This window comes from Nerophis lumbriciformis, linkage group LG02 (genome assembly GCF_033978685.3).
Source record: "Nerophis lumbriciformis linkage group LG02, RoL_Nlum_v2.1, whole genome shotgun sequence".
Classification (NCBI taxonomy): domain Eukaryota; kingdom Metazoa; phylum Chordata; class Actinopteri; order Syngnathiformes; family Syngnathidae; genus Nerophis; species Nerophis lumbriciformis.
This window is the reverse complement of record NC_084549.2, coordinates 67,479,099-67,490,287: the sequence shown is the minus strand read 5'-3', so window position 1 is coordinate 67,490,287 and position 11,189 is coordinate 67,479,099.

The window sequence follows — 11,189 nt, the reverse complement described above, 5'->3', positions numbered from 1 at the left end:
AACTTGTACATTATATTTATTCATTGCACACAGACTGATGCATTCAAATGTTTATTTCATTTAATTTTGATGATTTGAAGTGGCAACAAATGAAAATCCAAAATTCCGTGTGTCACAAAATTAGAATATTGTGTAAGGGTTAAATTTTGAAGACACCTGGTGCCACAAACTAATCAGCTGATTAACTCAAAACACCTGCAAAGGGCTTTAAATGGTCTCTCAGTCCAGTTCTGAAGCCTACACAAACATGGGGAAGACTTCAGATTTGACAGCTGTCCAAAAGGCAACCATCGACACATTGCACAAGGAGGGAAAGACACAAAAGGTTATTGCTGAAGAGGCTGGCTGTTCTCAGAGCTCTGTGTCCAAACACATTAATGGAGAGGCAAAGGGAAGGAAAAACTGTGGTCAGAAAAAGTGTACAAGCGATAGGGATCACCGCGCCCTGGTCAAGATTGTGAAAAAAAACCCATTCAAAAATGTGGGGGAGATTCAGAAGGAGTGGACAGCTGCTGGAGTCAGTGCTTCAAGATCCACCACCAAGAGACGCTTGAAAGACATGGGTTTCAACTGCCGCATACCTCGTGTCAAGCCACTGTTGACCAAGAAACAGCGCGAAAAGCGTCTCACCTGGGCTAAGGAAAAAAAGAGCTGGACTGCTGCTGAGTGGTCCAAAGTCATGTTTTCTGACGAAAGCAAATTTTGCATTTCCTTTGGAAATCGAGGTCCCAGAGTCTGGAGGAAGACAGGAGAGGCACAGGATCCACGTTGCCTGAAGTCTAGTGTAAAGTTTCCACCATCAGTGATGGTTTGGGGTGCCATGTCATCTGCTGGTGTCGGTCCACTCTGTTTCCTGAGATCCAGGGTCAACGCAGCCGTCTACCAGCAAGTTTTAGAGCACTTCATGCTTCCTGCTGCTGACCTGCTCTATGGAGATGGAGATTTCAAGTTCCAACAGGACTTGGCGCCTGCACACAGCGCAAAATCTACCCGTGCCTGGTTTACAGACCATGGTATTTCTGTTCTAAATTGGCCCGCCAACTCCCCTGACCTTAGCCCCATAGAAAATCTGTGGGGTATTGTGAAAAGGAAGATGCAGAATGCCAGACCCAAAAACGCAGAAGAGTTGAAGGCCACTATCAGAGCAACCTGGGCTCTCATAACACCTGAGCAGTGCCAGAAACTCATCGACTCCATGCCACGCCGCATTAACGCAGTAATTGAGGCAAAAGGAGCTCCAACCAAGTATTGAGTATTGTACATGCTCATATTTTTCATTTTCATACTTTTCAGTTGGCCAACATTTCTAAAAATCCCCTTTTTGTATTAGCCTTAAGTAATATTCTAATTTTGTGACACACGGAATTTTGGATTTTCATTTGTTGCCACTTCAAATCATCAAAATTAAATGAAATAAACATTTGAATGCATCAGTCTGTGTGCAATGAATAAATATAATGTACAAGTTACACCTTTTGAATGCAATTACTGAAATAAATCAAGTTTTTCAAAATATTCTAATTTACTGGCTTTTACCTGTATGTATATATATATATATATATATATATATATATTTTTATATATATATATATATATATATATATATATATAATACCTAAAAAAAAATAAAAAAAAAAATAAAAATATATATATATATATATATATATATATATATATATATATATGCAAAGACATGCACCTGGGGATAAGTTGATTGGCAACACTAAATTGGCCCTAGTGTGTGGATGTGAGTGTGAATGTTGTCTGTCTATCTGTGTTGGCCCTGCGATGAGGTGGCGACTTGTCCAGGGTGTACCCCGCCTTCCGCCCGATTGTAGCTGAGATAGGCTCCAGCGCCCCCCGCGACCCCAAAGGGAATAAGCGGTAGAAAATGGATGGATGGATGGATATTTATCTTTTATTTGTATTTTTTTTAGATCAGGAAAAAAGACAGAGGTTATTTCATCCCTACAAGCCTGTTTCGCAATAAGAAATGTTTTGTTTTTTTGTGAAACAGGCTTGTAGGGATGAAATAACCTCTGTCTTTTTTCCTGCCCTATATATATATATATATATATATATATATATATATATATATATATATATACATACATACATACATACAGGTATATATATACACACATATATATATACACATATACATACATACACATATACATATATACACACATATATATACATATATACACACACACACACACACACGCACACGCACACGCACACACACACACACACACACACACACACACACACACACACACACACACACACACACACACACACACACACACACACACACACACACACACACACACACACACACACACACACACACACACACACACACACACACACACACACGGTGTCAGTCTGCTTCTGTCCTGGCAGCAAAGACAAACGTCTGCTCTTTGATTTGCTGCCTAAAAAACGTCCCCAACCAACACTTAAGTGCACTGCACGCTTCAGTCGCCTATTTTTGGTTGCTGGCCGCACACTTTTAGCACACGGCAGCTTCCTGTGGAACATCACGTCCTGCCCTAAACGCTGACTGGTGCGAGGCGCTCAGGAGCAGCTCGAGAGAGATTCATTGCTCGGAGTCTTCTTCCTGACTGACGTTGAGTCGAGTGTACGAGTGTGCACACTTGCACCTGATGGGACGTCCCAGGCGGCCACAGATCGGGTCCCTGGCGTCCGAGCATGAAGACTGATGTCAACAAGTCGTTAAAACATCAATGAAAACCTTGGATTGGACTTTAATATGTCTCTTTGGTTGGGTCTTAAATGGTGCACTTACACATTACACTTGGTCATTTGAGTGCATAAGTGTGTACACTTGTGTATTTACACTTTGTCTTTTGAGGGCATAAGAGTGTACACTTGTGTACTTACACTTGGTCTTTTGAGTGCGTAAGTGTCTACATTTGTGTACTTACACTTGGTCTTTTGAGTGCATAAGTGTGTACACTTGTGTACTTACACTTTGTCTTTTGAGGGTATAAGTGTGTACACTTGTGTACTTACACATGGTCTTTTGAGTGCAGAAGTGTGTACACTTGTGCACTTACACTTGGTCTTTTGAATGTATAAGTGAGTACATTTGTGTACTTACACTTGGTCTTTTGAGTGCATAAGTGTGTACACTTGTGTACTTACACCTTGTCTTTTGAGTGCATACGTGTGTACACTTGTGTACTTACACCTTGTCTTTTGAGTGCAGAAGTGTGTACACTTGTGTACTTTCACTTGGTCTTTCCAGTCCACAAGTGTGTACACTTGTGGACTTATACTTGGTCTTTTGAGTGCATAAGTGTGTACACTTGGTATTTTGAGTGCATAAGTGTGTACACTTGTGTACTTACACTTGGTATTCTGAGTGCATAAGTGTGTAAACGTGTGTACTTACACTTGGTCTTTCCAGTGCATAAGTGTGTACACTTGTGTACTTACACTTGGTCTTTTGAGTGCATAAGTGTGTAATTCTACTTGGTATTTTGAGTGCATAAGTGTGTACACTTGTGTACTTACACTTGGTCTTTACAGTGCATGAGTGTGTACACTTGTGTACTTACACTTGGTCTTTCCAGTGCATAAATGTGTACACTTGTGTACTTGGTCTTTTGAGTGCATAAGTGTGTACACTTGTGTACTTACACTTGGTCTTTCCAGTGCATAAATGTGTACACTTGTGTACTTGGTCTTTTGAGTGCATAAGTGTGTAAACGTGTGTACTTACACTTGGTCTTGCCAGTGCATAAGTGTGTACACTTGTGTACTTACACTTGGTCTTTTGAGTGCATAAGTGTGTAATTCTACTTGGTATTTTGAGTGCATAAGTGTGTCACATGTGTACTTACATTTGGTCTTTACAGTGCATGAGTGTGTACACTTGTGTACTTACACTTGGTCTTTCCAGTGCATAAATGTGTACACTTGTGTACTTGGTCTTTTGAGTGCATAAGTGTGTACACTTGTGTACTCACACTTGGTCTTTCCAGTGCATACGTGTGTTACACTTGTGTACTTACACTTGGTATTTTCCATGGCATAAGTGTGTACACTTAGACTGTTCTCACACAGTGCACTGTGAGTACCCCGATGTTGTACTCCAAACAGAGAAAGTCGTGATGAGTGCACTGTGATGGACACTTACCACCCTTAACAGTCGCCATATTGGCTTCATAGCAAAAGGGAGCGGGGCTACCAAACCTCTGCCAACTTGAAACGGCGAGGAGAAGAAGCGAGTACTTTTGTATTTGGGACATGACTGCACTTTCTGCCTTGACAAAGTACTGTAAGTACTCACAGTACTGCAAGTGTACTCAGTCATCTCTGTCACATGACATGTGCCAGGTCATGTGACAGGAAGAGGAGTGTGACAGGTGCCCCGAGTGAGCGCCATTCTTGACGGTATAATTACTGCCTTGCTCAGACAACATCTGTTATGTCGGCATTCCTCTCCACACTAACACCTTCACCTTCACAACACAGCTTGTACACCCCACAAGGTCACCGTGTCCTTGACTGGGACCCGATGGCTGTGACCTTAGACCTTGCCCCAGTGACCGGCTGGAACTCGCTTGACCTTCACACCATGTGACACGGGCCGTCAGGTGCGCCGGATTAACTCACCTGGGCAGCCGGTGGGGAAGACAGATGGTGCACTTGTACCTCCGGCACACTTTGACGCTGACCATTCAGATACGGATCATCCGTCAGTGTGATAGGCCGATATCGACCACATCTATTAACTGTCCTCTTTTATGCTGAGTGCTACCGACAGTGGAACAATATATATATATATATATATATATATATATATATATATATATATATATATATATATATAATGTGTGTGTATTAAATATATCAATAAAAAATTAATTGCAAATGTTTTATTTATTTTTTTTATTTAAAAAATATATGTGTGCTCAGGCCAGAGTGGAGGAGCCAGACAGGAAGTGAACAAAAATAAGAGCGCTGGACAGGAAACAAATACAGAAAACGAGGGAACCAAGAACATGTCGGACCTGAAACGACAGGTTGTGACGAAAAAATTGTTGGTATACTTGCAAATCTTTTTTTTATTTTTTTTATTATAGACAATTGTTGTAATACTTGTAATACTTGCATACTCGTTTTTTGACGAAAATCGTTTTTTTTACTTGTAGAATATTTTTTAATCTTGCAAATTGTTTTTTTAATCCAAGAAAATGTTCTACTTACAGAAAATATTTAGTTGCGAATAGTTTTTATTTTAATTTAAGGAAATTGTTTTAATACTTGCAAATCATTTTTAATGAAGAAAATAGTTATTTTTCACTTGCAGAAAATAGTTTTTAATATTTGCAGAATTTTATTTTTTTTTTACTTGTGAATTGTTATTCTAATTGAAATAAAATTGTTTTTTACTTGCAGAAAATTGTTTCTATACTTGTAAATCCAAATCGATTTTTAAATAGATTTTTTTTTTTGCGATTATTTTTTTTTTTTTTTTAAGAATTTAATTAATTAATGTTTGTCCTCAAAATTGTACAATCAATACATAATTATAAGAATGTGGAGAAAAAATATATATATTTTTTTGCTAATTTTGTAAAAATAACAACTAAGAAATCAAAATTTGTGATATTACAGCCGTAATCGAAAATGTAATACATTCATTCAATTTTTGCCCTCAAAATTCTACACACAATACCCAATAATGACAATGTGATAGAAATTTTTTCTCCAATTTTTTGCAAATTGAGTGAAAATAAAAAACTAAGAAATCACAATTTGTCATGTAAATACTTATTCCAAAATGGAATAATATATTTATATATATTTGCACATTGTTTTTCTAGCATGCACACATCGCACTGTATGGAATGGCCTCAATCTCGTTACCTTGCGTAATGACAATAAAGCTGATTCTGATTCTGATTCTGAATTAGTTCATTTTTGTCCTCAAAATTCTACACACAAAACCCAATTATAACAATACAAAAACAAAATTGTAGAACATTTTTATAAAAAATAAAACACTAAGAAATCACAATTTGTGATGTTACAGACTTATCAAAAATTAAATAAGTTAATTTTTGTCCTCAAAATTCTAAACATAACACCCAGTAATGACAATGACAAAGTTTTTTTTGTTTGTTTGTTTGTTTTGCAAATTAGCTAAAAAATTAAAAACTAAGAAATTCCATTTTGTTATGTTGCAGTTTTATTCCAAAATTGAATAAATTAATTTGTTTTCCTCAAAATTGTACACACAATTTTTTTTTCTTGCAGAACATTTTTCTTATAGAGACCAGCGATAGAAAAAAGGATGGATTTACTTGCGACTCATTTTATTATAGAAGAAAATTGTTTTTTACTTGCAGAATTAAAAAAAAAAAAATTGATCATTGTTTTTATTGAAGAAAATTGTTGTATTTACTTGAAGAAAATATTTTTTAATACTTGCAGAACTTTTAAAAATGTTTACCTTTTTTTTTATTTTATTTTTTAATTGAAATTATTTACTTGGAAATCATTGTTTTTATATTTAGGAGTCGTTTTTATTGAAGATAATATTTGTTTTTACTTGCAGAAAATGGTTTAATACTTGCAGAAAAAAGTTTTTACTTGAAAATTGTTTTTAAATTGAAGAAAAGGTTTTACTTGCAGAAAATTGTTTTAATACTTGCATCATTTGTTTTACTTGCAATTTTTTTTACTTGAAAAAAATTGTTTCTACATGAATTGTTAAAATAAATGCGAATGTTTTTTTAAATTCAAGTAAATTGTGTTTTAACTTGGAGAAAATGTTTTTGTTTTTTTATACTTGTAAATCGTTTTTTAAAATCAAGAAAATATGTTTTTTTACTTGCAGAAAATTGTTTCTGTACTTGTGAATCCAAATCGATTTTTAAATCAATTTTTTTCCCAGGCAAATCGGTTGTTTTTAAAAAAATAAAATAAAAATTCTTGCAGAACATTTTTCTTAAAGAGACAAGCGGTAGAAAGGGGATGGATGGACTTGTAAAGTGAAGAAAATTGTTTTTTTTTACATGCAGAAAAATGTTTTAATAATTGTTCATTGTTTTTATTGAAGAAAATTGTTTTATTTACGTGAAGAAAATTGTTTTTAATACTTGCAGATTTATTTTTATTTGTAAACTCTTTTTTTTTTTTTTTTATTGTTTTTTTTACTTGCGAATCATTGTTTTTATATTTAGGAATCGTGTTTATTGAAGAGAATATTTTTTTTACTTGCATAATTGTTTTTAATATTTACGAATTGTTTTTTTTATTGAAGATAATATTTTTTTTACTTCCAGAAAGTAGTTTAATACTTGCAAAATGTATTTTTTTTTTTTTTACTTGAGAATTGTTTTAGATTGAATAAAATGTTTTACTTCCAGAACATTGTTTCTATACGTTTTTTAACACAATAAATTTGCGTTTTTACTTGCAGAAAATGTTTTTACTTGTGAATCGTTTTTTGAAATTGAAGAAAATGTTTTAATACTTGCATAATATTTTTTACTTGCGATTTTTTAACTTGAAAAAAAAAAGGTTTCCATTTGAGTTGTTTTTGGAATATTTTTTTTTAACTTGAGAATAATTTATTCAATTGAAGAAAATTGTTTTTTACTTCCAGATAAAAATTCTAATAATTGCTCATTGTTTTTATTGGAGAAAATTGTTTTAGTTACTTTTTAATACTTGCAGATTTTTTATTTATTTATTTGCAAATTGTTTTTTAATAGAATTTTTTTTTCTTGCAAATAATTTAAAATATTTAGGAATCGTTTTTATTGAAGATATTTTTTTTTTTGCTTGCAGAAAAATAATGTGTTTACTTGAGAATTGTTTTTAAATTGAAGAAAATTGTTTTATTACTTGCATAATTCTTTTTTACTTGCGATTTTTTTTTTACTTGAAAAAAATTGTTTCTATATGAATTGTTTTTTTAAATAAACATTTTTAAACTTGCGAATCGTTTTTTTAATTCAAGAAAATTGTGTTTTAACTTGGAGAAAATGTTTTTTTTTGTTTTTTTTTGCTTGTAAATAGTTTTTTAAAATCAACAAAATAGATTCTTACTTGCAGAAAATAGTTTTTCAAAATTTTACCTGTGAATATATATATAGTTTTTTTTATCAAACAAATTGTATTTTAAACTGCAGAAAGTGTTATTTTTTTTTGTTTTATTTACCAGCAAATTTGTTTTTAATTGAAAAAAAAATACAAAATTTACCTGCAAAAAATTGTTTCTATACGATTTTTTTTTTTACTTGCAAATTGTTTTTTAAATTTAAGAATATTGAGTTTCTACAGGCAGAAGATTGTTTTCACACTTTCTTTTTACTTTTTATTTTCTAACATTTTTTAAAATTGCAAATCGTTTTATCCTTGAAGAGTAAGCAGTATTAAAACACATCCTTTTTTTTACGGCCATGGGATGTTGCACACCAAAGACGCCATGTTTGACACTTACCTGTCAATAGTCGCCATTGGGGCTAATTAGCGGAAGGCCAAGTGCTCCATCAGAGACACCGCAGGGGGTCAGAGGTCAAATTGTGGACCCATTCAATGATGTGTGGGCGGGGCATCATGGCCTCCATCTTGAAGGAAGGCCGACTTAGTGAGCGCGGAAGGCGAAGAGCGCCTGCGACTTGTCGGGACACATTTTCCCAGGAAGTTGGAGAGAGCGCCACATTCCAGACTGCGGTTCAAGAGTTCGCCCAATTCCTGAACTCTGCCAGTAAACAAGGCTGCTCGGGGATTTCTTCATCTTTGCAGGTGTTTTCACTTATTTCGCCCGAGTGGAGCATGTGGGCGTGGCCGGGCTCTGGAGATCTGGCACTGAAGTCACCTGATGAAGGTGCTCCAGGAGGATCCGACACAGGTGTGCGTCTGGCTGCCTCGCCCCGCCCTTTTCCCCAACGTGGGCGAGCACTGCGGTGGCCTGCAGGCAGGAGCGTGCTGCGTCCTACGCCCGCAACTTTTGACTGTGCATGGAGGTCCAACACTGTCACAAACTGTCAGGACGCCATGACACCTGAGAGCATCCTTCACTTTTTCCACACGTTCTTATGTTACAGCCTTATTCCAAAATACATTCATTTTCTCCTCAAAATTATACACACAATACCCCATAATTACAATGTGAAAACATTTTTTTTTTATGTAAAAAAATGGAAAACTTGGAAGTCACATGTTATGTTACAGCCTTATTCCGTAACTAAATGAATTAATGTTTGTCCTCAAAATTCTACACACAATACCCAGTAATAATATTGTATAAACATTTTTTTTTTTAGAATTTTTTGAAAATGTTATTAAAAAAAAAAACCCTGAGAAATCACATTTTGTGATGTTACAGCCTTAATCAAAAATGTTATAAATTCATGTTTTGTCCTCAAAATTCTACACACAATACTGAATAATAACAATGTGATTTAATTTTTTTTTTCAAATTTGATAAAAAAAAAAAAATTGAATAAATTCATTTTTGTCGTCACAATTCTACACACAATACCCAGTAATAATATTGTATAAAAGATTTGTTTTTTTTAGAATTTTTTTGACTTTTTTTTTTTTTTAAAAACCCTGCGAAATCAAATTTTGTGATGTTACAGCCTCAATCAAACATTTTATAAATTCATGTTTTGTCCTCAAAATTCTACACACAATACCAAAATATAACAATGTGATTAAAAAAATGTTTCAAATTTAATCAAATAAAATAAAAAAAAACGTATTTATTGATGAGGTAGGCTTTTTCGAAAGTTGAATACATGATTTGTTGTCCTCAAAATTCTACACACAATACCCAGTAATAATATTGTATAACATTTTTTTTATTTTTTATTTTTGAAAAAATTATTTTAAAAAAAACCTGCGAAATCACATTTTGTGATTAAAAAAAGTGTTTAAAATTTAATTTAAAAAAATAAATAAAATAAAATAAAAAATCACATTTATTATTTCGAAAGTTGAATAATTTCATTGTTGTCCTCAAAATTCTACACACAATACCCAGTAATAACATTGTTTAAATGTTTTTTTTTTTTTTAGAATTTTTAGAATTAAAAAGAAAAAACAACAACTGAGAAATCACATTTTGTGATGTTACAGCCTTAATCAAAACATTTATAAATTCATGTTTTGTCCTCAAAATTCTACACACAATACTGAATAATAACAATGTGATTTAATTATTTTTTTTTATTTAATAAAAAAAAAAAATCACATTTATTGATGTTATAGGCTTTTTCGAAAATTGAATAAATTCATTTTTGTCATCACAATTCTACACACAATACCCAGTAATAATATTGTATAAAAGATTGGTTTTTTTTTAGAATTTTTTGAATTTTTTTTTTTTTTAAACCCGGCGAAATCAAATTTTGTGATGTTACAGCCTTATTCAAACATTTTATAAATTCATGTTTTGTCCTCAAAATTCTACACACAATACCAAATTATAACAATGTGATTACATTTTTTTTTCAAATTTAATCAAATAAAATTAAAAAAACATATTTATTGATGAGGTAGGCTTTTTCGAAAGTTGAATACATGATTTTTTGTCCTCAAAATTCTACACACAATACCGAGTAATAATATTGTATAAAAAGTTTTTTGTTTTTTTTTTTTTAATTCTTTGAAAAAATTATTTTAAAAAACCCACTGCGAAATCACATTTTGTGATTAAAAAAGTGTTTAAAATTTATTAAAAAATAAAATAAAATGAAATAGAAAAAAAAAAATCACATTTATTGATGTTATAGGCTTTTTTGAAAGTTGAATAATTTCATTTTTGTCCTCAAAATTCTACACACAATACCCAGTAATAATATTGTTTAAAAGGTTGTTGTTTTTTTAGAATTTTTAGAATTGAAAAAAAAAAACCCCAAAAAACCTGATAAATCACATTAGTGATGTTACAGCCTCCATCCATTTTCTACCGCTTATCCCTTTCGGGGTCGTGGGGAGTGCTGGAGCCTATCTCAGCTACAATCGGGCGGAAGGCGGGTTACGCCCTGGACAAGTCGCCACCTCATCGCAGATGTTACAGCCTTAATCAAAAATTTTGTAAATTCATGTTTTGTCCTCAAAATTCTACACACAATACCGAATAATAACAATGGGATTAAAAAAGTGTTTAAAATGTAATAAAAAATAAAATG